The following is a 24,766-nucleotide window of genomic DNA, read 5'->3' as shown; positions in this document are numbered from 1 at the left end:
GGGTTATGGGAATTTCGGTCTCTGAGCTGAAGTTTTGACATCATAGGTTCTTCCTGGAGAATTACACTTAATCTATGCTTCATCTTTGCTTGTTCATCTAGAGAAATACCTTCTAAACCTCACTATCAAGCAAAAAAATTACTAGTTAATATTTAAATACATTTTAAAAAAATCTATGAAGTTCAGGGGAAGAATGATTTTTTCACGTATAGTTTGCATCCGAATAGTTACTCAACTTTATTTTGCAATTGTGTTAGTTTTTTTAAGGATATTGGAGCAGTAAATATCTCATCAAAGAAATTTTTTATTTACATCATTCTATCAAGTTTTTTTTACAAATTTATTGAATTTTAAAAACAAAAAATCCTTGATTTTACGCAACGGTCTATTTAGGGCTGCGTTTTGGGAATGAATGCGACAGACATTCTGGCCGCTTCTTGAGGCGTTGGATTCCTCAGCGTGCCCGTGCCTTTTCGATCAGTAGGGTATGTACTTCCGAGTGTATATCTTACCGTCCAATCTCATGGAGAGGCGGTCATTGACTTAGCTATTCTCGAACCTCTAATAGCTATTCAGTGCTGGGAATTCAGACCCTCCACCGGTGCATCGTGAAAAGGTCATAGTTCACAACGATTTTGACTAAATTTGTATTTCTCGATGTTGTGGCGACTTTTATTTACAATTATTGTTTTTCTAATTGATAAGAAAACGTTAACAAAAAACTAAAACATAAAGGAGAAAGTTATTTCCTCCTTTTTATTTCAATTTACTTTCCCAAACATATTGCTTTTTCATCGGCAGAGATTGGACATTTTTTTAAAAGTATATTTATTCACAACTCAATTAAATTTACTGAAGATAGTCTTCAAGTTATTTGAAGCTAACCTATTACGTAATATTAATTTTTATCTCAATTCTAAGACTATATTGATTGGGAAACTACCGCATATTTTAATACATATTTAATATTTTTGCATATAACTTTACTCTGACTCAGGATTATTAAATTTTACGGGTCAATTACTATTCCAAATTAGTAAACCATATTCAGTTTTTTCGTCGATAAATGCAGATGGCTGAAATTATATGACTCTTCAAATTTGAATTTTAAAGTGCTTCCCTGAGAGACAATATTTTGAGGAATTGACCCATTAACCCCATTCGTTTCGTGCCCCGAAAGGTTCAGTCTCATAGACTACATTTGCACTTGAATGCTCTCAAACCAGCTTAGTGGTTAGTCTTAGATTTTTATAAAATATTGAATACTTTCTCAGTAACTACCTCCCTTAAATATCCCCCACTTTCCTCTCCTACCCCTTCCCTCTCCGTGTTTATTTTATATCCTCACTCCTCTTTACCCCCGACGAATGTCGTTAAAATGCCTCCACGGATATTCTTGACATACATTGCAGGGCACCCCTGCCCTTTACGCGTATGTATATGCGCTCCCGGCATCCAATTGGGATATGTACCACCTAGATGCGCGCGCACTCATAGGAGCATTCCTTCTGTTAGGAAGTGGTCTATTTTTTTTAGCAAATCCTCGCCTAAAAATAAACGGATCCAGATTTCTTGTTGTTCATCTAGCACTCAGATTCCCCGGATGTTCTTTTTCTAGGTTTTTCCAAAGGTCGCGTTCTGTGTGTGTTTCAGAACTTTTTTTCATCGGACTATCTATTATTTTTTGTGCCAAGTTGACCAAGGTGTTTTTGGTCTCAAAGAACATCTCGAGTGTCAAATTCAATGGTGCGTACAAGTTTTGGTATTTTGGCCACTTTTGTTTCGTAACATGTCATAATGGCTTCCGTTTATTGTATGGTAATAAACCGTTACTGTTTGCAGTAAAATAATTTGAATGTTCAATAATTTTTTTTTCAAATTCCAAAGAAACTGCGGGAGATGCCGCAACAGTAACTTTTAATGGAGTCATCTGCTAATATGCATTTCAATGCAACAATTTCAGAGTGTAAAAATCTTTCGCCCCTACCGAGATCCCGGTCTTGGCGAATGATTTTTAAACTCTGAAATTGTTGCATTGAAATATTTTTTTCCGTCCGTAACTTGAGTATCTCATTGAAACTGTAACATATGAAGTACTTGGTGCTTTTGGAACATAAAAAAATCGATGACTGGACACAAGACTCGGTAAGCAACTGAAGTGCTTGGACAACAAAACCATTACGATAAATAATCGGTAAGGGTAGGAAAAGTGCGTTTGTTAAGAAAATACTAATGCACTATGTACTCCTTATATTTTAACAAGCGATTAGTTGAGCAAAGATGCCTTTAAATTTGGCTTCTCCCCATCTGCATAGTCAATACACATTTAATAACATGTATAGGAACCATTATATTCATATATATAAATATTAGATACTCCATAACAAAGCTTTCTCTTTTGCAAAGGTTTTTCCTGTTGAAAATCTATAAGCTTGCAGTTTTAACTGACCAGGACAGCGGCCTGGTGGGAAAAGTATTTCGCATGCTGAACTGAGGGCGCCAGTGGAAAATCAAGTTAACGGCATCGCGGTTATTAATCCAAACTCTGCCATTTTCGGTTTATCAGAACTTTTTGGAAGGTGGCAAAGAATAGGATCTGGCTTCCCTTTTCTAAACATGTAAACCAACGAAAACTTTTGAGTTGATTACCATGCTAGCGTTAATGCGTACGTAGTTTCAATTACAACGGGAGCTTGAAGACGTGTCCGCCAATAATTGACGTTTTTCACGTTCATGATGACGATAGATCATGGATGAAACCTCAGTCGCGGATCCATAATAGGCAGGCAAGATTTTTGAGTGGACCATTCGTGTTGAATTTTTTTAAATACCGTCACCTGACCTTACAAATTTTCATTGATGATGCGAGAACTTCTGAATTAAAAAAAAATGCTTTGATTTCTTCGAATCCCTCTTGGATCTCCATTTTTTTCTCCGACGTCATTTCCATCCGCTACAACCCCGTCTATTGTTTTTCATCCTCTCCCGCGCATTTCCCTTCCCTGCACTCTTTCACGGCGGTGCGCCCATCGCAAACAAATGAATGCTTGGCTAATGGCTCGAGGCGCATGATGGGTTTTAAGAAGCCGGCCCACGCGTACGCGAAGGGAAGTGGGCGAGGTCCCACCTCATCCCCCCACCCTGCCAAACCCACCACCCCTTCCCTCTTCCCCCCCCCTTGCCTCCTCCTCTTCGGGGACTCGAATTTCCGACGGTCTGGCCGCGCGCCAACCCACGCCGCGTGGATGCTCCGCGGTGCATGGTTTACCTGTCGGGTCGCAGGATCAACCCACCCCCGCACCCCGCGTCCTTGGTAACGCTAAACCCCCGCCGTTATGAGCCACCACCGAGTTATAAGTCAAGCCGGTGCGGAGCGGCAGAGTGACTACTGGCGACGAGATCCGGTTTCGTCCGCGAAGGCGAGACTCCGTGGCTCTCCCGTCTTTTGATAACGAAGGATGAGTGGAGGCGGCAAAGGGGAAGGGGCAGAGTGATGCTCTCCGTGGAACATTCGTGGATATATCAGGAGGAAAAAAATATTGGCCAAACGAAGGCGTGGGTGGACTTCTAGCGGGGCTGTTTTCTTTGGCGTGCAACTGCTTGAACGTGAACCTGCACCACCTTAACGTTCAGGGTTGAGAAACATAATCTCGAAAGGTTTATTATAAGTTTTAACGATGAGGTACACCATTTCGGCTCAACACCTGTCGTTCATTCAGTCGTTCGAAAGATTCTTCTATTCTGTACGCATGTGTGTCGCAGACTTTGCTGAATGTAATGAAAGTGGAAATCTTGAGTGGTTGCTGCTTGAATATTAAAGAAAAATGGCTCAAAGAATTGCTAATCTATGCACTGATTCATTTTACACCTGTAACTTAACCTTAACTTTAACCTAGCTCGTATTGATAACCTAATTTTTAACTTTTTCTTTAACATAGTTTGTAAAATAGAAAATTACTTTAGTATTCATAATAATTTTTGGAAGAGCGACTGAAGTGTAAAAATTACTAAAATTATTGAAATTGTAAAGAAAAAAACCAAATTGAATTCAAAATAGGTACTGCATATACATAGATTTATATGTATATATATATATATATATATATATATATATATATATATATATATATATATATCCATACATGTGTGTGTGTATATATATATATATATACACACACACACATTCAAAAACAGAAACATTCCAATCCGTCTTATTTTTGTTGGAAGATAAATGCCAAGCTGCAATACTTGTTTTATGATATGGCACCAGAATTTTGGGAGGGCAGAAGATACGTAATTTTATCTACATAATTGCTTAATCCAAAAACTCTGATTATCAACGGGATATTTTCATACTCGACAAAATATTTCGATGTATGCCTTTATAGTTGGAGCAACAAAATATTTCTAACTTATGATAAACAAACTCATGGAATTTTTCCCTTCGATTGTTTATTATTAAAAATTATTGATAATTACTCATAAAACACGCTGTGCTGGCAAGATAAATATTTTCAACAGAAAAAAAAACAAACGTGTTTGAAATTCATTCTTTGTATCCCTGCCAGCTTTAATACATAAAATAGGCATGATACAGTGACAGGCAATAGTCTCTGTGGGCTGGGAAAAGTTTCCCAAAATGCGAGCACTAGTGTAAATCTCGGCCGGGTGAGATGAATCCAAAACTGTGCCAGTTGGCAGACGTTTCAGTGATTTTACGCTGTGGGAGGGATCGGTCATTTTTTGACCGACATTTGGTATCTTTAAAGTCATGCTTAATCAAATGAAACCGCCGCAATTTAGTTTCGGCTGTTCCATACCGCACGTTGTAATGATTTCCCAACAAAAAGTTTTTCTCTGACTGCTTAACTGCCAATTAAAGCCAGAGCAACGTGTATTAGAAGTCATGGGTATTTGTAAGTCAGGTGGGAATCCAACGGAAAAACGCATAGTTCAAGAAAAATCGGTATATTTTCTCATACGATAATCAGTAAAACTCTAATCCATTATTATTAGCATTGCTGGATATTTATCTCCTGAGACCAATCTTAGAGTCTTCTAGATAAAATTCACATCATATGACTAAGCATCCTAATATCGAACATAATGTTACACATGAATTGACTTTTATTTTCAACTCTTCAGTACTGACGGTTGAAAAATATCTTCTAGAATTACTGCACGTCTACGGAAAGCTTACGACGATGAAATTTTTTTGGGAATAAGCGTCTCATTAAATGATCCTTCGTACATTTGGTGCTTGTCCTCCTTAAAAGACATGAATCCTTGACTCAGTCCGTTATAAGAGGATAATATTTCTTTTAATACATCCGTTCTTACACTTTCCCCTTCGAAAGCCGGTTCGCACTCCCTTACCTCTTCTTGAGACTTAAAGCGGATGTGTGCTCGCGTGTGTCTATGTGAGCGAGAGGGAGAGAGGTGGGGAGCGGAGGCGAGCAGCATCCTAGCGATTGTACACCCGCCGACCGAAATAGCTCATCTGGCCATCCTGGTCTCCCCTCATCTCCCCTCACATCCATTTCCTCCTTCCCCACTCCTCCCTTTACCCCATAATCTCCTCTCCACCCTTCCTCCACCATCCTTCCGCGGGACTCCAGAGCGCGGCGGCATTTGGTGTTCGACTGTTTATTTGTTTGTTTGCGCGTTTGTCTCGGGGACGCCGTTCACAAGGAACGCCGCGTAGATAGTTTTATTTTCAGCAAAGCATGGTGTATGTGTGAACGCCTCTATATATTGGACTGTAATTCCGATATTCTGCTACAAACTTCAAAAATCTGCGCGAAATACGACGGGGAAATGTTTTTCATTGATAAATACTTATACTTTATGAGCACTGTGGGCACCTTCTTTATTACAAAAAATGAAAGACACGTGAATAATAAAACAGTTAATATATTTGTTATAATCCTGAAAGCTGTATTTTTACTGGAAAGAATTTGCAAAATGTGAAAAAATAACATGAGATCTAAGTAAAACCATTCCAATTATAATAATAAATTCCCGTAAAGACTATGAGTTTAGTGAAGTAATAAATGGTGTTTATGTTTTTTCAAAGACACTTTATGTGTATCGTATCCCTAAGTATAATATTTTAAAGGAAATGTTCAGTATGAATAAGAAATGTTGATATTCCTCCACCAAGTATGACAAAAATTTTACCATTATGCATCAAGCTATTCTTTTGTGGTCCCTGAAAAAAATAACTCTATATTTTACACCCTACATCACCTTTGTGTGCAACGCCAAAGTCGACTCTACAAAGTCTGTGAAAGAGATTCCCTTGCCAGCAGATACGAACAATGAGCCCATGCTTCCCTCAAACAGGTGGACATCTATAACCTATGCTATTAGGGACAACTGTTTTTCTGAACATTGCCAATCAGGGGTTAATATCTAAAAAAAAATATTTTACTGAAACGTTCTACACCAATGGTGGTTTCCATCATTGTGCAGAAAAACATTTTAAAAATTACTCAGAATCTCTCGAAGACATATCTCTCTATCGCGAATTAAATCGACCAATCATTTCACAAAACTAACGCTGAGTACCATATTTGTGATCATGTGCAGTAATCCCTAATTTCTATGTTTAATCTAACTTCGAGGTAAATAATTAATCTTTGGCATATATTGAGCTAGAGATCAAAATTTACTTTCTGGTAATTAGTTTGAACATTTATTTCATTAGAATAAAGTAATAAACACGATTATGACATTGCACGACTTTCAAAGCTGTGAATGGCGTGGTAAATATTGTGGCAAGTCATGTTTCTCGTAGTTTTCAATGGAAAGAAATGTCTTCAGCTCTTCGGTGTTCAATGCATGGAAGTGATTAACATCATGGAACCCTTGTTGTGGATAGTGTTGTAATAGTGATAGATTGAATAGATACGTATTTTGTAGCTCGAGAATCATCAGAGAGTCATGACTCTAAAATCGTTTCCTTGTGTAAACGTAGATTGTTTGCATGAAATTATTCTTTATTGCTGAAGTTTTTCTTTTGATGATGCCTCTCAATATTGCTGCAGTTTCATCTGATTTAAGTTTTATACATGCAGTCCAACTCTATCATTCATACTTTTGCCACTGTACTTCTATATTGACTCATAATTTTATTCAATAAGTTTATTACTCGTATGCATTTAATTTTAACTTTAAATATAAGTATTCTAAGCCTGAGTAATAAATAGCGTTCCTTTTCCAATGATATTGAATTTTGCTATTCGATCGAATCAGGATATTCAAAGCATGCGTGCTAGTTGAATCCTTTCGAGGAAAACCTTAAGGCGTGATGTGTGTCGGAGTATGTTGGTTTTTAGCGAAATGCAGCGGAATGCAACGCGATCCCCAGTGTCTAGAATTTTCCAGCGCCGAGCGTGTCGTCTTCGCCAAAGGGCGGATGCGATGGGGCGACGCCGTTCCATTCACTCGCCTCCCGCCAAGACGGGAATCTCCAGCCCGGGGAGGGAGGCTGCATCTGCCGGATGGGCAGAGCAGGGGAGGGGGGACAGGACGCACTCGGCGAGGACGGGAGACGTCCGCGGGGTGGGGGGAATGCTGTTCGGCAGGAGATCAAAAATGAGGAGACCAAGATCGAGTGGCCATCTGTTAAGCAAGGGAGATGGACCGGCCGACACCGGACAAGAAGGATCGGTCGAAGCCGGTGGCCGTCTGTTTCAACGGTGACGGACTATCGCGACCTGATTGAGACCAACATTGGGCTCACAAACCAAGGAAACCAAACTCCAGCTGGGAAAATTGATTTTCGAATGAAATTGCGCGCAGCGCAGCTAGGTTGTAAAACTCTTGCAGTTAAAAACGTTGTCATGGGTAGCGTATCAAAATTACTAGAGCAGCTAGCTTTGGAATTAAATCACAGATTATATCTCTTGCATGAATAAAAGAATGTTTCTTTAGCAGTGATGTTGAAAATACATTATTAGCCCCATCGTGCTTCGGTGGGAGAGATCGTGTAAAATAAAATTGAAGAGATTAAGGGTAGAACAGAGAGATTTAAGATGCCGTTTTTCCCACGAACGATAAGGACCCTTCAGGGGGTCACTTCACCCTGAAGCCGATGGCAGAGTCAGCCTTCGAAACGTCTGTGTACTACAACCTGACCCGGTGGGAAACCCGAGAGAACTTCTTGAATACCATACGCCGGGAAAACCTGAGATCCTTCGATAAGGTATAACGTTGGCCGGCCGCACTAGGAGGGGGATATGTATTTTGGGTCAAAAGTAGTCTGGTGTATAATCATCCCCTGCCACACACCCAAGTGGTGGATTTCGGGGCACTATGTAATAAATAAATAAACAGAATCCATTTATAAAATATGAGCACACAAGAGTTCAATATATCACGAAAACATTGAGAATGAAGGTCTCTTAATATCTCAAGAAGGCGCATAGAGAAGGGGGCAATGAAACAAACAGTAAATAGACATACATGGATATTGAATCAAGTGAATGCGGAATTCAAAAAGGTGATTGGAATGCAGGTGTAGTGGACTTTTGGCGAAATAAATCAATTCAGAATATAGGGGCCTCGGAAGTTCTTGATCTTCAGACCTATTCGGCGGGCGCTTTGATTCAAAGGCGAAACAACTGATATCACTAACTGAGAAAAATTTCGGAGCAAAATATCGTTTATCATGTCGTGAATACCGATTTATTTACACTTATTAAGTATAAGCTTAATGTTTGCCAAACAGTGCAATGTAATATTTGTTTTTGCCAACGCTTGTTCTTCCGAAGAGCGAGCGAATGTTTCGAATGCATTGAAATTACGAATTGACCGCTCGCATAACCCTCGCTGTGATGGTTTTTGAAGTGCTCAAAATCGCATATCAATTTGCAGTCCCTTCATCAATGCTTTCTGCCGCGAGTTGTGGCCAGAGTTAATAGAAAACATGCAGTGAAACAAGTTTAAGCCGGCGAAGCAGCACGGAACGGGAAAATAAATGAATATATGTGAAAATATGTAAGAGTAAAGATTAAGTGAACCTTAAATCAATGGGAATAAAAGAGTAAAAAAATAATAAATTCATGTGTTTCAGTTTTTTGTGCTTCTATTTTTTTGTGAGCTTACTAATCATCCGCGGCATAATAAGCGATGACCATTCGTGGCATTGAAAAAAAAAATACACGTAGCGTCGGAAGAAAACGATTCCAGATCGAATGTACAGGACGAAGCGATATCAGGAGCAATGTAGGGCATCGCGCCAAAGTTTGAAAGGAATCGATATATTTTTAACGCTGGGTGTGTGAGTTATGTGCGGAAAATATCATCGGTATGCAACAATTTGTCATTCTATTCACTATAGTTGGGTAATAAATTTAAATTATAGTTGACAGAAGATGTACGGCGTATTTTACGAGTACACCCTACTGATTAGTACACATGAAGTCAATTCAACCGATACTGTGTTAAAGAAAAATGACGAAAAGCCAAACAAATGGAGGACACACGAAACAAAACTTCACGAGAGACAGGTGAAGGAAGGTCAATTAGGAAAAATAGTATGCAAATGACATTGCCTGTATCATAACTATGAGAAGGTGTTATAGGATGAATTTGATGTCATTCTTATAAGTTCGGAGGTTAATAGGCTCGCTGGATAAATATTTTTGGTCGCCGATTACAAATTTGTGATGTTTGGATTAAAGGAATAAGAATTGCATCGTTTTAATTTAGGTTGTAAAAGTTTTTCAGCCGATGCACCTCGGGGAAAAGAGTTACTGAGGCACTGTATATCATGCATTAGGCACCAAAGATCAGATGGCGCATCTTCAAGAAATGAAGGGTACATCAAGGAGGAGGAGAGGAAGTATTGGCAAGAAATCAGTCGATGGAGACCACCATCAACTGATTTCTTGCCAATTCCTTCTCCTTCCTTGTATCCTCTTTTTTTGTAAATGACGTAGATTCTTCAGTTCCTGTTTATTTCGCTAGAATTTTTGAGCGTTATGTATTTTAATCCACTAAAGTAAATATGAGAATCAGATGATCATAGATCTAATGCTGTGTTAGATCATCCTACTTATTGCTCTTATCACGCCTTTTTACACAGTTCACCTGAATAGTTAATAAAAAATACTCGTGTGGTCTTAATTGCTACGATGATAAAGCTTCCCTTGTATAAATCAAATAGATATGGGTAAATTCACGATAGAATATCATTACATGCATGTATGAACAGTACTGCTTTCTTACGAAAGAGAATAAAACCAATTTCTCTGCTCACCCTTTGGTCGGTAGGTGAACGCTTTACCCAATGAATTACCATGGATCTTTTTGTGCTTTATAATTATGCAGTTGTTCCTCCATATGTTACCAAAGTGTTCAATCAAAGAATATATAGGAATGTAACTTGATCGAAGGAATGAAAATTGTTGTTGTTTACAATGTGTACCAGCGTATAAAATATCGTGTCGTATACGAAACTGGTAATCACGCGGGAAGTTATGAAACAAGTCATCTTTTTCAAGCTGTTGACATAGACAGTGGAAAATGCCGAAACGTGTTTAACGTGTAAACCAGAGCCATCAACTGAGTGGCTCCCAAAAGGGTCTGAAATCGATTGTAGTGCTATGTTGATTGAAAGATATCTTGGCAAAGTGTTGTGTGGGGATAAGACGGAGATAGAAAATACGATAAAATACAGTCACTTGGTTCGTCATGCGTCGCAAAAGTCGACTGTATTTCAAAGGTCATTACAGGTAAAAAATATACCATATAATGCGCAGTACGTTTCCCAGTCTTTTTTGGGCTGAGGTAAGCTTTTTGGGCTGTGGAAATGTTGCAGAATATATATGCGCACGAAGCATTATAATGCTGATACTTGCAATAAATGAATTGTATTTGGGGCTACATGTGATGCAAAGGGTCTTCAAAAATAGGATTATAGTTACTGAAAGAGCATATTGGAGCTAACATAATGTCTCAAAGATATAATTGAATAAATTAATTGTATTTCTATGTCATTCATTTGTTCCTTACATATTATTCTGCAGAATTTACTAATTCATTGATATTTTGTGGATCCATATTCGCACTATAATTTTATATCTTTAGGATTTCTTATGATCCAGTTTTATAAATTTTTATATAATTAGTTTTCTACTCTTTCATCTATTAGAATGTATGAAGTTTTGCAGTTTCTGAGACATGAATGGTTTTACACTTCATATACTGCAAACAGCAGAAACACATTTAGATAAGAATCTGTGTCTACTACTTCATTTTTATGAAGGGAGGTAGGGATTGAGTGGGGAATATTATTTAACTCTTTAGCTTACTGGATCTAAATTCATTGAAGAAATGAAAGAATAGCGGTCCAGAAAAGGCATTTTGTCTTTTTTTGGCCCATATATGCCTGTAATGGGAACTATCAGGATATTCTGATATATTGGGATACATCAGGATTTGTAAAAGATTGGTATAGAATGACGGGTATACAGTGGATTGAATATCAGGAAAAGCAGGAATTTTTCACTGCAACTGCTAAATGTAATTATTTGCTCTTTTCGTAAGTTTCAGTGAAAGTAGTATTGGTCTGCTGGTTCATTTATTTAGCGTGCTACTGCATTTGCCGAAATACGTACCTTTTCTTTGTCGAATGTTGAACTTCAGACTTCGTATTTTGAAATAAATAAAAAATAATTTTTTAACTTTATAGCTTTTATATACTGTTTACTGTCACGTCAGCCAAATAATTAACTTCTATTCAATCTAGTTAGTTTTTATTGAGAATATATCATTGATACGTAACTAATTGACAAATAAAAATATCAAATAGGTAAATTTTGGAATTTCACTTTTAATATATCATTTTCGTTTCGAGAACTAATGCGCTCAATTTACCGTTTAAGTTAATGATGTGGTGGCTTAATAGTTTCTTTTATTGGAGTGAAAGATTTCTCAGAAAATAAACTGAGATTACAGAACAGAGGTTAGCTGGTCTGAGTGGTAAGCTAAAAAGTTGGGACCTTGGGGATAATAAATTTCGTGAGCCATTTGTTTGTTGAGTTGTCCGTTGTTTTATAAAGTTTATTGCATTTTTCTTTTAAGACACGGCTTTCACATCAACACAGAGTGAATGTGGGGGTCTAAATGACACGGGGTTGCGTAGAAGCATTATTTGGAATCCAACACGAGACCTTTTTGGCCTTTGTAGTCGAACGATCTTTTGTAGTCGAACGGTCTACCCACTATACTACCATACTATCCTGTTTTTAAGCACTCATTGTGAGCATGTAAAATAGTCGGCAATTTAAGTCGGCCGCTTTCCAGGAAAGAATAACCTTTAGGCAGAGATGCCAAGTGATATCGTAAGATGTTTCTCTGTGAACTTGTATCTGATAATTTAACGACAAGCGGCATTTCTCAATAGAATTGTTTACGGGGAATTGCAACGGTGACTTTCTAAAGTTTTATGGTTGACTGAAGCCAAGAAATGTGTCACCTCTAATTTTCTAAATACATTTAAAAGTACCTCAAGAAATATTTCGCAGTGCATTTGACCGAATGCATTTTTCTTTCCCCAAATGCAGTTTTAAATTAGACATAATTTAGAAATTGGATTGAAGCCTGTTTTCTCGAACCATGCGCACCACTCGCTTGAGTTGCTGCATACGCAGGATGTTTACAAACACAGTAGATTGCGCTGCGCAGTTAGAGAGGTGTCGCCGTGCGCTGCCTTCCAAGACATTTAAGACTATTTCGCAAGACTCAAGTTGGCAGGGTCTCAGAATTGACCTTTGGCAATGAAATTAATACTCTTCGAAGGCGTTATTACACCAAGTCGCGCAATCGTTAGCACACAAACCAGGAGTCATCTTCCGAATGATCTTGAGCAATAAAATAAAATAAAATTGCATGATAACATTCACTGGGCATGACTTTTTTATGCGATATTCTCCAGTGTTCTCTGATTTTATTTTGATCACGTGTTATTGCATGGTTCTTGATGTCTTCCATTATTTCTACCACTCATATATTTGGGATACAAATAATGTTGAAGCTACTAATCATTCTTTTATCAAATGCTTCTAAAGTACCTTCATCAATAAGTGCATATTAGTTTGGTTGCATGAATGTGATTAAGTAGAAAAACTGTCGTGCGGGAAATTCTATTCCCTAGTATTGCGCACTTTCTTTTCTGATTCTAAATTTATAACCTATTTGGAACAATTTTAGTACGCAAACAACTATTAGGCAATCGGCAATGACTTTCGAGTGTTCTCTTATACTGCGAGTGGACAAAGGTGCTAATTACGACATTTTTCATTGAATAATATTTGCGCAATGAAAGCAAACGTAAAGGTCGTAAAGATAACTATGTTTTCTGTAATATTGAGTAAAATCTACCCAGTAAAATAATGAACCTTAATTTATATGTGTCTAACTTTACCTTCAAGAGTAATATAATTCTCAATCGTAAAAATGTAATAACTTTTAAACACAACTGTGTAATCCAAGATTTAAATTCCGTATGGAAATCAATTTAATTAAATGGATAATTTAATTTTTCGGATATATTCTTTTTAGCGACATCACATGAGATCGCTAAATGGTCCACGCAGACGCAGGAGCCTGAGGAAGATGGCTCAAGAATGCTGGAATAATACCTTCGTCAATATTAGTTTGAAAAAACGAATTTTTAATTTAACGGTTGTACATACCCTGTGCCCTAATGTGAACCGTGCCATTGATTGATGAACACATATGTTGGTTGTCCCCGATCTACAAGATAGTAGCTCCCTTTGTCAATGGCGTACGCATGGAATGGTTACCCGTGTGATTATGCAACCCACGTTTCTTGTAACATATGCAATCTGCATATCCTCAGGGATAATAATTGATGGGGATCGGGGCCGAGAGAAATACCATAATACGGGGCTGAGTGTGGTTCACTGCCGCTCTCTCCCCGGTGATTCACGCGGGAGACTCCTTCCTGCCCCGACGGGTGATTCATTCATACCTGCGCCCTACCCACCTGCATAGGCCACCTCCAACAATTTACGAAGCTGGCTCCAATCCGATTCTCAAAATACATATTTCTCGTGCACCTAGCGTCTTAAATAATTCATATTAGTTCATCAACTTCTGATTTAGACAATTACCCCGACGAAAAACTGATATTGATACAATATATTAATTTTGAAGACATAGAAAGTGGTCACGAAAAAGGAAAAAAAAATGCTTTTCTCAGCAGGGTGCATCAAAATCATTTCGGTATCGGATACGGAAGGTTTTTTCTTACCGAAGTGCACCAGAGCTCGGTGAGTAAGTCGAAGTTTGATTGATTAAATAATTGGGTCAATTATGATAAGATGTGTATGAAATGGTGAGGGGTAAGAAATTAATCACATAGGCTTTCCAAAGGTGGATAAATACTAATTTTTACCATTCTTATAATCGTGTGGCAGTAGTTTCCCTTTTAATGACGACATCGATGCCAGTCATTTTTTTTAACCCCCAAAATTAGGTTTCGGCTACGCAAAAATTGTTTTATTTTGTTTCCTTAACTAAAATCACTCACCATTTTGAAATCTCAATCATGGGAAAGATAAAAATTCGTCATGACGCAAACCTAGATATGCATCAGTTTTATAACTACGGTATAATTAAAGAGATATTACACTAAATGGCTTTCACAAGGAGGAGGGAGTTGATGACGGGGACGTTGAGTAAGGATGTTAAGAAAAGACTCGCGGAAACGTGGCCATTGAAGCAGGAGGATAGACGTAGGCTGGAGGCTTTTGAAATGTGGGTGTGGAGAAGAATGGAGAAGGTGAAATGGACCGAGAAGAAAACAAACGAGGAAGTACTTGGTATGGTGGGCGAAGAGAGGGGTTTGTTGGGAGAAATCCTACGGAGGCAGCAAAAGTGGCTGAAGGGGGTGTTGACCGGCAGTGGGATGTTGAAGACTGTGATAGAGGGGAGAATGTTGGGCAAAAGAGGAAAGGGAAGGAACAGGATAGGGATGTTGGACGGGATGAAGGGAGGAAGAAAGTACTCAGAGATGAAGAGGGACCTGATATAGAGTAGGATGATGGATTTTGTGTTTTATTAGGAGTAATAAAATGTTGGTTTGGTAGTTGTGTCCATCCAAAAACCTACCTTAACCGGTAGATTACCTTAAAAAAAATTACACTAAATTGGCTTCTTCTTCCGAGAACTTTCAAAAGTTGCTGAAAAGTTAAAATTTTTAGCCATAAAATATTGTAACTTAAATTTAAAAATTGTTTTCGACACATTTATTGAAAGGTTTCCGATAGAAAAGTCACTATCCTTGTGCATGACTGTGTTCCATTTTACTTCTATTAAATTTTGCGATTGAGCATTACGTTATAATAGTTGGTAATGTAGCCACCTGTAAATTAAGATATACCGTGCCATTATTATTTTAAATTATGACTGAAGACCTAAGTACCATATACGGGCATGAAAAAATAGCTCACTACTGCATCCAGGGTTACTGAAATACTTAGTTCAGACATATATTTAGTGGTGTGAAATGAACCTTCTTCGACTTCTGTGCTTATTTGTGCCATTTTTTCCCATTTGGTCTTGCGTGACCTCGTTTTCAAATAAATCCTAAAATAATATTTTTCTACAATTGGTGAAATTATTCAGTAACGACTTTATTTCCTCTTTAGGTTACCAATGGGTGTACCCAACTGTACATTTCTGGCTTTTGGAATCGTTAGTTTGATAGGTATCAATTAATTTTTAGAAAATACCCTGATAGACTCTGCTCGCTAAGCGATTGTCAAAGGAAACAGTTACATGAACGTTTGTAATCATTTTCTGGAAACTAAAAATTTTGACGTGTGATATTTATTTAATTATTTTAATTTTAGGCTTAAAAATACGCCCTAAGTATTCATGTATTAATCGCATAACTCATTTAAGTATTTATTGCGTTCTGTGAACGGAATATTAATGACTTATTTTTGTAAAAACCCAAAAAATATCGACTAAAGCTTTCTAAAAATGAAACTTTCCTCTTATGAACGTGCGTTTAACTCCATGAAAAGAAGCTCGGGGATTACGTTTACTTCTGCAAATACGAGAGGTGACGGCATTTGGTGCTAAAAGTGTACCCGGATCCAAATTGCTGAACTGAGAAAACCTTGTGACCGCGAGCATTGAAGATGACTGAGAAATCGAAACTTAAGCGTGACACGTTACTTCGATAGCGTGGGAAAGGGATCCGACGTAATTTATGAAGCACCTGACGTAACAGTTAAATATGAGGATTTTTAAAATTTAAATTGATTTGTGTAACGGTGAGACATACAAAAAAAATGTTTTCCATTTTCCCATTCCAAATAAAAGGGGGACATAAAAGAAAGTTTTTCCACTGGAACATATTCTTTTAGTTTCCCGTATCTAAATTTAACCATCAGCCCGAAATTCGATCGTGATAAATGATAGTGACGAGTTATTTTCAAACTAAACCTAAAAATGTGTGAAAGTCAACCAGAGGTGGAGCTTCTTACAATTTTTCAAATAGTACTGGTACTTCGAAAATCACACTGTCCCGGATACACTGGATTTAATTATAAGGACGAGTTGAACCTTGAACAATGGCAGAATCCTTGGCTGATCGCACATTTTTACTTTTCAATATTAAATAATGTGAAAATTTGACTTTTTTAAAAAGGGTTCAAATTCATACTTGATAATATCCTGATGAGAAGACTAGAAGCATTGAATCTTTTTCCTTGCTTCCACTAAAGAGGTCTTGGGGATTTAAGAATTTCTTAGACCGGAATGTGCATTACACTTGAATTAAAATGCAATCCGCTTCTCCCGGGCGAACCCTTCAGCTTTCCCGCCCTCGTTTCCCCCGCATTCTTCCTTCCTTTCCTTCATTTCTCGCCCGTTTGCGCCCGTTTCTCACCCACTCACCCCCCTCACCCCAGGCTTACCCTGCGCAGCCTCTCTTCTCTCCGCCCGAGGGTCCGGCTGGACACTAATTTTAGAACGACAGGACCTCATTGGCGCCGAGTTTTATTTCTTATTCTTTTCTTCACCTCTCCCTCTCTTCCTCCTTTCTCCTTCGTCCCTCCCTCACACTCCGCCGCTCTTTTCACGGGAAACAAGAGGGGGAGGGCGGACGAGGGTAGCAGTGAGGGAGGGAGGGATAATCGCCAGACATTATAAGGAGCGGGAGAGTTATGCAGGGAGGGGTCGGGAGTTTAACGCCGTCGCTTCGCTTTCGGTGCAGTTATTAAGTGGGCGGGAAGGGAGCAGTGATGGCCTTCGTGCCTCATTCCTGGTCATTCACGTCTTTTCTAACGTACCAGTTTGCTGCAGAGCATTTAGGAAGCATGCAGGAGAGTCGTGGCGCGATGAAACACTCACTCAGAGAGATATAATAAGATAAGAAATCGTTTAAATTAACAAATGTGATCGTCATCGGGGCTAAATAAAACCGGGGTATGGTTGAGAAAAGTGTAGCTATGTATGTAAATTAAAAAGTTATTTTTTTCCTAGGGCAAGCAAGAGGAATTTCTCGCGATACAAAGAAGATAAAGGCGCTAGGATTCGTGTGAGAACCTAACTCATTCGTTGGGAGACCTTGAATGAATGAATTATAGTGGTAGAACTTAAGTCAGTTATTACGTATGCTGTCCGAGGGATGGTTCTGTGTCCACGGTTTTTGGGAGCCCATTGTCTTCGTGATGTAAGAAAAAACTACGATGCAGTCACTCCTTTAATTTTCATATGATGCATTGACTGTTTTCCTTTAACTTTCCTTGTTAGTTTTTAGATCAATAACTGATATATGTGTGTTTTTAAATTACCAATTTTAAGTGTAAATCACAAACTTATAACAACATTTTTTATTTGCTTCTGTCATAGGTTATCATCAACGACAACATCATTATTACCCCAAACAGGAACTGATACGATATTGTGTAATGCTTTACGAATATAGGAAACGCCTTCTAAATATTCATCAATTATGGCCATTTCTGCTACAAAATTTATATGTTCATCCTGAGCAGAAAACTTACGTAATGCAGGAATAACTCTTCTTGTGAGTTAACTTTGTCTGTTGAAGATTTGCACTAGGATCTGTCTCTAGTATATAATAATTTTAGTGGAATGTATGCGTAATTTAGCTTTGAATAACCTTTGTGAGAAGATTTAAGATTTGATTTTTATTTGATAGATTTTTATGTGCACATGTACGAGGAGAACTCATCAAATATCCTAAAAATAGGAGAGCTTCCTCACGGGGATGCTCCTCAGAAAATATTTTGTGGCTAAATCACCACTCTTTAAGAGAATTGAGTAGCAGTCGATCGAGCAAGTTTAAATGTTATTTTTTTAGCTTTGAGTTGTGATGCTTTGATGGAGAGCAAATCCTAATTTAAAAAGTTTTGCCTGGAATAAACATATAAGAAACAACACATTGGAGTTACTCTGGGTGAGCTTTTAACCACAAAATGAAGATAAAGGGTTAATACTCATTAATTTAGACTAGAAGACTCCAATAATCATTTTTAAACGTTACATAGTAGATAATCGATGTAGTTTTTTTTTAATATTTTAAATTTTCCTCGCAAATTTTTTACTTTATAAGGCTGTCATGCTTTAGTAATGTGAAACGTATTTGAAAAGGAGGGAACGTTTTATAATATTCAAATATTGGCGGGTCAGAATAAATTTGTACATATTCTGTGCCATCTGTTGATATTTTTGCCTTTTGGTGTATGTAGACAACAGAGCCCGCGGAAAATTGTTGATCCCTCCGGCTGCAAAGTGCGTGCTGTGATTCGATATTATGTGTGCAAAAGATTCATCAGCTGCCCAAATTCATCGGAAGTTATAGTATGCCTATATTGAGTGAAGTAAAATAAAAACAATTGGTGTCGAGACTTCAACAAATGTCCACACAAATGTGTATAAAGAAGAGAGGGCAATGGCAGGCCCAGGGTTCAGATAGTGGAAACTCCTCAGAAAGTGGACCAATAACTGCAATCTGATGGGCGATTGACGATTAGTGCTCTGGCTGATAATTTTTTTTTCTTTTTACACGTTTTTTACAGAAAAGCTCGGATATCACAAATTGTTTGGCAGCAATTTTTAGTGTAGTATTAGTTTTTTTATGGGAGTGACCGACAGCTTAGGCCATTTAAGCAATTAGGGATGGACAGGAAAGAAAGAAGGGTAGAGAGAATCCTGGCGTCAGTATTAGCCTACACTTAACAAAAGGCGCCAAGGTTACCGCAGCTAAACGCCCCACGACGTTTTACGGACGTTCGGCTTACTCACTTATAGTGCTCTACACAAAGCACCTCAAGTAGGAATCTGGATTCCACTAAAAAAAGTATCTTCCGCACTTTGGATTTGAACCCGGGGCCTCTGGGTGGAAAGCCAGTACGTTAGCTACCGCATCATCCCGATCCCCAGGGAATGTTTATCAACCATCATAAAGAACAAAGAATGTTGACTGGAAGAGCGTTTTTGGCCCACTGTCGGTAAGGCGGAAATGACTCAATCTTTCACCTAGTGACTATTTCTTCTTCTTGCACCTGATTTTCATGGTGGCTTGGTAGACTAGGGTTTGAAGAAGACGAGAAACTCAATACTTCCGTTCTCAACTGGTTCAATGCCCAGGTGGCGAACGTCTATGCTGAGGGATAAAAGAAGCTCGTGCAGAGTTACGAAAAGTGCTTGGAAGTGAACGGCGACTATTAAGAAAAGTGAAGTAGATTTTTTGGAAAATAACAACGTAAATGAAAGATTTTTCCAAATAATACATTTTTATTATGGCCAAAGTGCACTTTATTTTCGAGTATGCTTTGTTAAAAGACTTGGAGGATGAAAGATTGTGATGCTTTCTTTCCCCTTGGATATTTGGCCACCAGAAAAATCAGAGTAAAGCGAACAGTCGTCTCTAAACTTACAATACTCTCATAGCCTAACAACATCTATCTTCCCCTGACCAAATATCTTTATATTGTCTTTATAATTGTTCTTCTCTATTTTCAGATGTTCCTCTTGATGGTATTTTCTCTTTCTCTCCCTCGGCAACTCTGATTTCTTGGAATAGCACGCTGGAAACACGTCTGCGTTATTTGAAGCAATGCATTCACGCGTTCACGAATCAAAGTGATCATTAAATTTCTGCATACTCCCATCACCGAAAAACTTCAACACTTCACTATGCGGCAAAAATAATTGAATTCTTCATTTTATATAAATAGCCACTAAAATTTTTGAGTATCTTCAGTATTTAAAAAGCACACATGCCTAAACTGTAACAGGTAATAGTTTCAATATACTGCGGGAGATACCGCAACAGTAACTTTTTGACGGGGTCATTTGCTAATATGCATTTCAATGCAACAATTTCGGAGTGTGAATATCATTCGCCTTGGTCAAGGCGAATAATTTTCACTCTCTGAAATAGTTACATTGAAAGGTAATAGTTTGATTTCTGCTGCATTAAAGCTGAATCCGCTAAGCTCTATTAATAAGTTTGGTAATACTGAGTTTTATAAAAAAAAGTTTCCACAATTTTAATTATTTTACGGAAAGCTGAAATAGCACTGTATATTTTGTTGCAATTACTCTCAGAAAATCACATTTCAATCTGAAAATTCAATTATGCGCTATTTGTTTTGAAGTATGAGTTACGGAAAACCCTGAAACATGCACATGGCAACAGCTCACCAGCTTGCACTTCAAAGCTTTCTGCAACATCGTAGATTTTATCAACTCCGCTCATTGCTTATATCAGCAAGGGTACATGGTCTGTGCAATAAACGCGCGAACTGGTGCAATCTGGCGGCCATGATACGGACTATAGCCCCACCCACTAGCGGCGCGAGTTGCCTGTGATCCAATGAGCCATCTGTGCTTGGCGGATCGTCGAGCTGTACGTATTGTGCCAGTTATGTTAGTTTCTGTTGTCCTTGTTTTTATTGTTTGTCGAAAATGGAAATTGACGAAATCACGGAGCAACGAAACAGCATCAAGTGTTTGGTGAAGTGCGGTAAAAGTTATCAATAAATTACTTAAATTTTGACTCTTGTTTACAGTGATAATGCTCTGAATAAAAAATCCGTTTTCAAGATGATTAAGCGTTTTAAAGATGGCCGTCAAGACACCACGGATGATGCAAGACCGGGACGACCTTCAACCACAATGTGTTGACTACAAAATTGATCGTGTGCGGTCCCTTGTCCTGACTGATCGTCGAAAAACTGTCCGAATAATAGCTGATTAAGTGAATATAGGAAAATCAACAGTGCACACCATTTTAACCGAACATGATGGATGGATCCTTTACCATGACAATGCACCTTCACATTCAGCATTGATTGCTCGCCAATTTCTGGCAAAATATTCAATCACCATCCTTGATTATCCTCCTTATTCGCCAGATCTCGCCCCCTGCGACTTTTGCTATTCCCAAAATGCAAAAATGTGATGACGGGACATCACTGGGAAGATGTGGACACAATAAAGCAAGAAACGAAGAGAAAACTAAATAGCCAAACAACCGAGGACTTCAAAGGGTGCTTTAAACAGTGGAAAAGAAGACGGAATAAGTGCATAGCAACGAATGGAGAGTACTTTGAAGGGGACAAAATCGATGTAGACTAAATTTTGCAAAATAAAGTTTCAATGGAATCAGTTCGCGTATTTATTAAACAGTCCTCGTAATATGGATAGCCCTCATTGCTTGCATGTTGGATCCATTAGGTCTCCAAATTTATTGCAAAACATATTTTAATAGTTAAAGACACTGGGCCATTTTACTCCAATGCATAATTCGTATGGTGGCACGTCATGATTTCTAAAAACATATTTACAACACAAAACTTAATCATTCCAAAGCAAATATTTTCATCCACTGTATGGGCGATCCTAGGTCACAATAATTTGGATTTGAAAATATCATCAAGCTGAAATCGATGTTTTTATTCATTGAAAATTTCAAGGGCACTCACAAGGGACCAAGAAAAAAATGTAAAATTTTCAATTTAATTAATCTTGGTTAATTCATGTCATAAGTATGGCTAATTTTAAAGTATTTTTAATGGATTTTTTGGAATATTCATATTTTTCAATGCAGTAGATGGTGATCATTGGGAAAATAATTACACACACTAGCAATATGGGTGCGTTACAAATGAAAACACATACAAAATTCCTGATATGTACTTGTGCACTGGAAGTGAGGCATCCGAGAAGTTCCGTAGGCATGTAGGTAAAGTAAAAATGCACCGCATAGTGCCTTTACGCTTGTGTATACGTTTAGTGTAAAGTTGTGATATAATATAAATACAAGAGTTATATGAGTAAAATCGAAAAAATGAAAGCGGACGGGAAGATTTTTCTCGGCATCCTTGCCAGTGTCGATGAATTATTCATCCTTTATTCGTGGAATTCTTAATATTCCATTATTCGTCGTTCATGATATTTTTTATCGGGAAAAACAAATTCTAATTGCTTGTCGATGTCCTTTTAGGTTTATGAACAACCATAATCCATTCCTAGTTAATTGCTTTGATAATATGTTATCTTGAAAAATATTGAATGGAAATTTGAGGGTGGTAAATTCAAAAATTCTTTCTTCATTTTACTGTGCATGCATCGAGTATTTACCCTCTAGGAAGATAGATTCTCCAAAAAACTAGTAGTGAAGGTTTGAATCATTAAAATATTGAGGGTGCAAAACAAAATTGCTCCACGCAAATTTTGGATTTTTTTTATAAATGCTGAACTCACGAAGAACAAATTCAAGGATGAACCTATAAATTGTCATCATATCAATCATCTTAAATTGATTCTTATGGTAAAAATGTCAACTATAGGTTGGGTAGGAGTAAACATGTGGTTTATTCGTATTTTTCGTTCCTATTTTCTCAAAAATCACCATTTCCTTCTGGTTACTTTTGGATCCATGCTTGTGCAAGATTGTGCAACACTTTCTATCAAATAAAAAATGATTCAAAAGAAATGCTCCCCGCACGTGACGTTAGTAATTTTATAATACTTCATTTTCATAAAACATTATCACAGCTACCACCATAATATTTGTAAAAACACGTAAATATCTTTGAACCATCCACCAGAATAAAGCCACTGTCCTAGACATCTTTTACCCATCTAGGAATGCATTTAAATTATGAATGGACAACCGATATCAGTAAAATACTATAGATCGAAAAAGAATAAAATGAGTGCTGAGCTTTTTTTGATAGTTTAAATTATTCTTTCTTCCTTTCTTATGCCTCGATCGAAAAATTTTTCTCACATGATTGAAACCAATATTTATTGATTCCAGAGGGTCCGGAATTAATCTTTGAGACAATATCTATCGATCATCATCATCAATATTTCAATCCTAGGATTGGTTCACTGCAGCCCTCCATTCTACTCTATTTAATGCCAGTGCCCTCAATCTTTGATGCCTTCTCTGTTTTACATCCTTCTAAATTTGTCCAATGTATTAGTCTTTTGGCTGTCCTCGTGGAATCTTCCCTTATATTTTTCCTTCTATTTTATTCCTTATCAATCCATTGTGCCTCAAAGTGTATCCAATCCATCTATGTCTTCTTTTTTATGTCTATCGTTACGAACAATTATTTTTACGTACTGGAGAATCATTGGAATGGAACTATTTATGAATAGAGGACATTTGATTTATATACAAAGTATACTACTTTAAAAATCCGCAAAAATATTATGCGGAAATAATCGCAGTCTGGCTCACTGAGCTGTTTTCAAAAATAGAAATTTCTTTCCATCTGGCGTTTGGACGAATGTAAAAATTGGTCTCATCGCGTTTTTCTAGGCATTCGAAGTAACCCTTTATTTTAGTGTCAGAATATTTAATAGCCTACGCTGGAGTTCTCTAGGGATAACTGCTCAATCTTGAGTGTAGGGTGCGGTATAAATACTTGAACCCTAGGCGTGGAAGTAATCGGATATAATTACACACTGCGAGGAAAGGTTTGGTAGAATTATAGTAATGCTCGATCAATTTGGGTCGTCAGATGCCTTTCTGTATTGTACTAAATCAAACCCCTTCGTGGGTATTAAAAATAATCTTCGATATTCGAGCGAACCAATCGTAGGCATTGACTTTAGAGAGAAATGCGTGGGCTATCGTACCTTTTTGTGATTGGTTCACCTCTCATTAAAAGGTACACGATAAGTTTGCGAACTACTACTATGTTTTTACGTCAAGGTCAAAGCTGTTCCTCTTTTTGAGGCCCACCAGCTTGAGGGAAATCCTTCCAATAGGAGTTCTAGGAATGAAATATAAAAGAGAGAAACGCGATATTCGGACGTCTCCCGCACTTTCTCCCCCCCCTTCTTTTCGCCTCCCCCGAAAACAAAATCTCGCCGACTTTCGGTCTTTTTCCGTCCCCTTTCCTTCCTCCCCCTCTCCCCCATCCCTCCCTCCTCTCCGTCTCCTCGTGGATTGGCAAGAGGACAGTAGGAGAGAGAGAGAGGGGTGGGAGGTGGTGAGAGGGGAGTTGTTGTCGGCATTAGCCGCAGGATTCCCCGCGGCACATTTGTTCACCGACTCTCGACGACTCGAGCGCGCAATCACAATTCTTCTCCTCCACTTCCTCCTCCTACTCCCCCGACAGGTTTGTTTGACCTCTATAATATCGTCCGTTCCCTTACTAAGCGTAAGTGTCCCACTGTACTCTTTAGTCGTTGTCCATTCCCTCGGCTTCCATTTCGATTCTAT

The 24,766-nt window shown here is 38.0% G+C and overlaps 1 protein-coding gene and 1 long non-coding RNA gene across 4 annotated transcripts in view; one reads left to right on the top strand and one right to left on the bottom strand.

Annotated features, from left to right (window-relative positions):
• Zasp66 (PDZ_signaling and DUF4749 domain-containing protein Zasp66) overlaps positions 1-24,766 on the bottom strand; it is a 122,699-nt gene that overhangs the window by 97,374 nt on the left and 559 nt on the right. The gene's annotated exons all lie outside the window — the stretch shown is intronic.
• LOC139700908 (uncharacterized) lies at positions 17,184-21,687 on the top strand. Of its 3 annotated transcripts, XR_011703901.1 has the most exons (3): positions 17,184-17,722; positions 17,902-18,079; positions 20,041-21,687. It is a non-coding gene; the product is annotated as an uncharacterized lncRNA (long non-coding RNA). The 3 variants fall into 3 exon arrangements; XR_011703902.1 differs by lacking the exons at positions 17,184-17,722; positions 17,902-18,079 and adding an exon at positions 18,088-19,526; XR_011703900.1 differs by lacking the exons at positions 17,184-17,722; positions 17,902-18,079 and adding an exon at positions 18,088-19,751.

The sequence above is a fragment of the Hetaerina americana genome, unplaced genomic scaffold (genome assembly GCF_022747635.1).
Source record: "Hetaerina americana unplaced genomic scaffold, ioHetAmer1.1.p SCAF_11, whole genome shotgun sequence".
In the NCBI taxonomy this organism is placed as follows: domain Eukaryota; kingdom Metazoa; phylum Arthropoda; class Insecta; order Odonata; family Calopterygidae; genus Hetaerina; species Hetaerina americana.
Note: the sequence above shows the minus strand (reverse complement) of the source record. Positions and strands in the feature narration are given on the sequence as shown.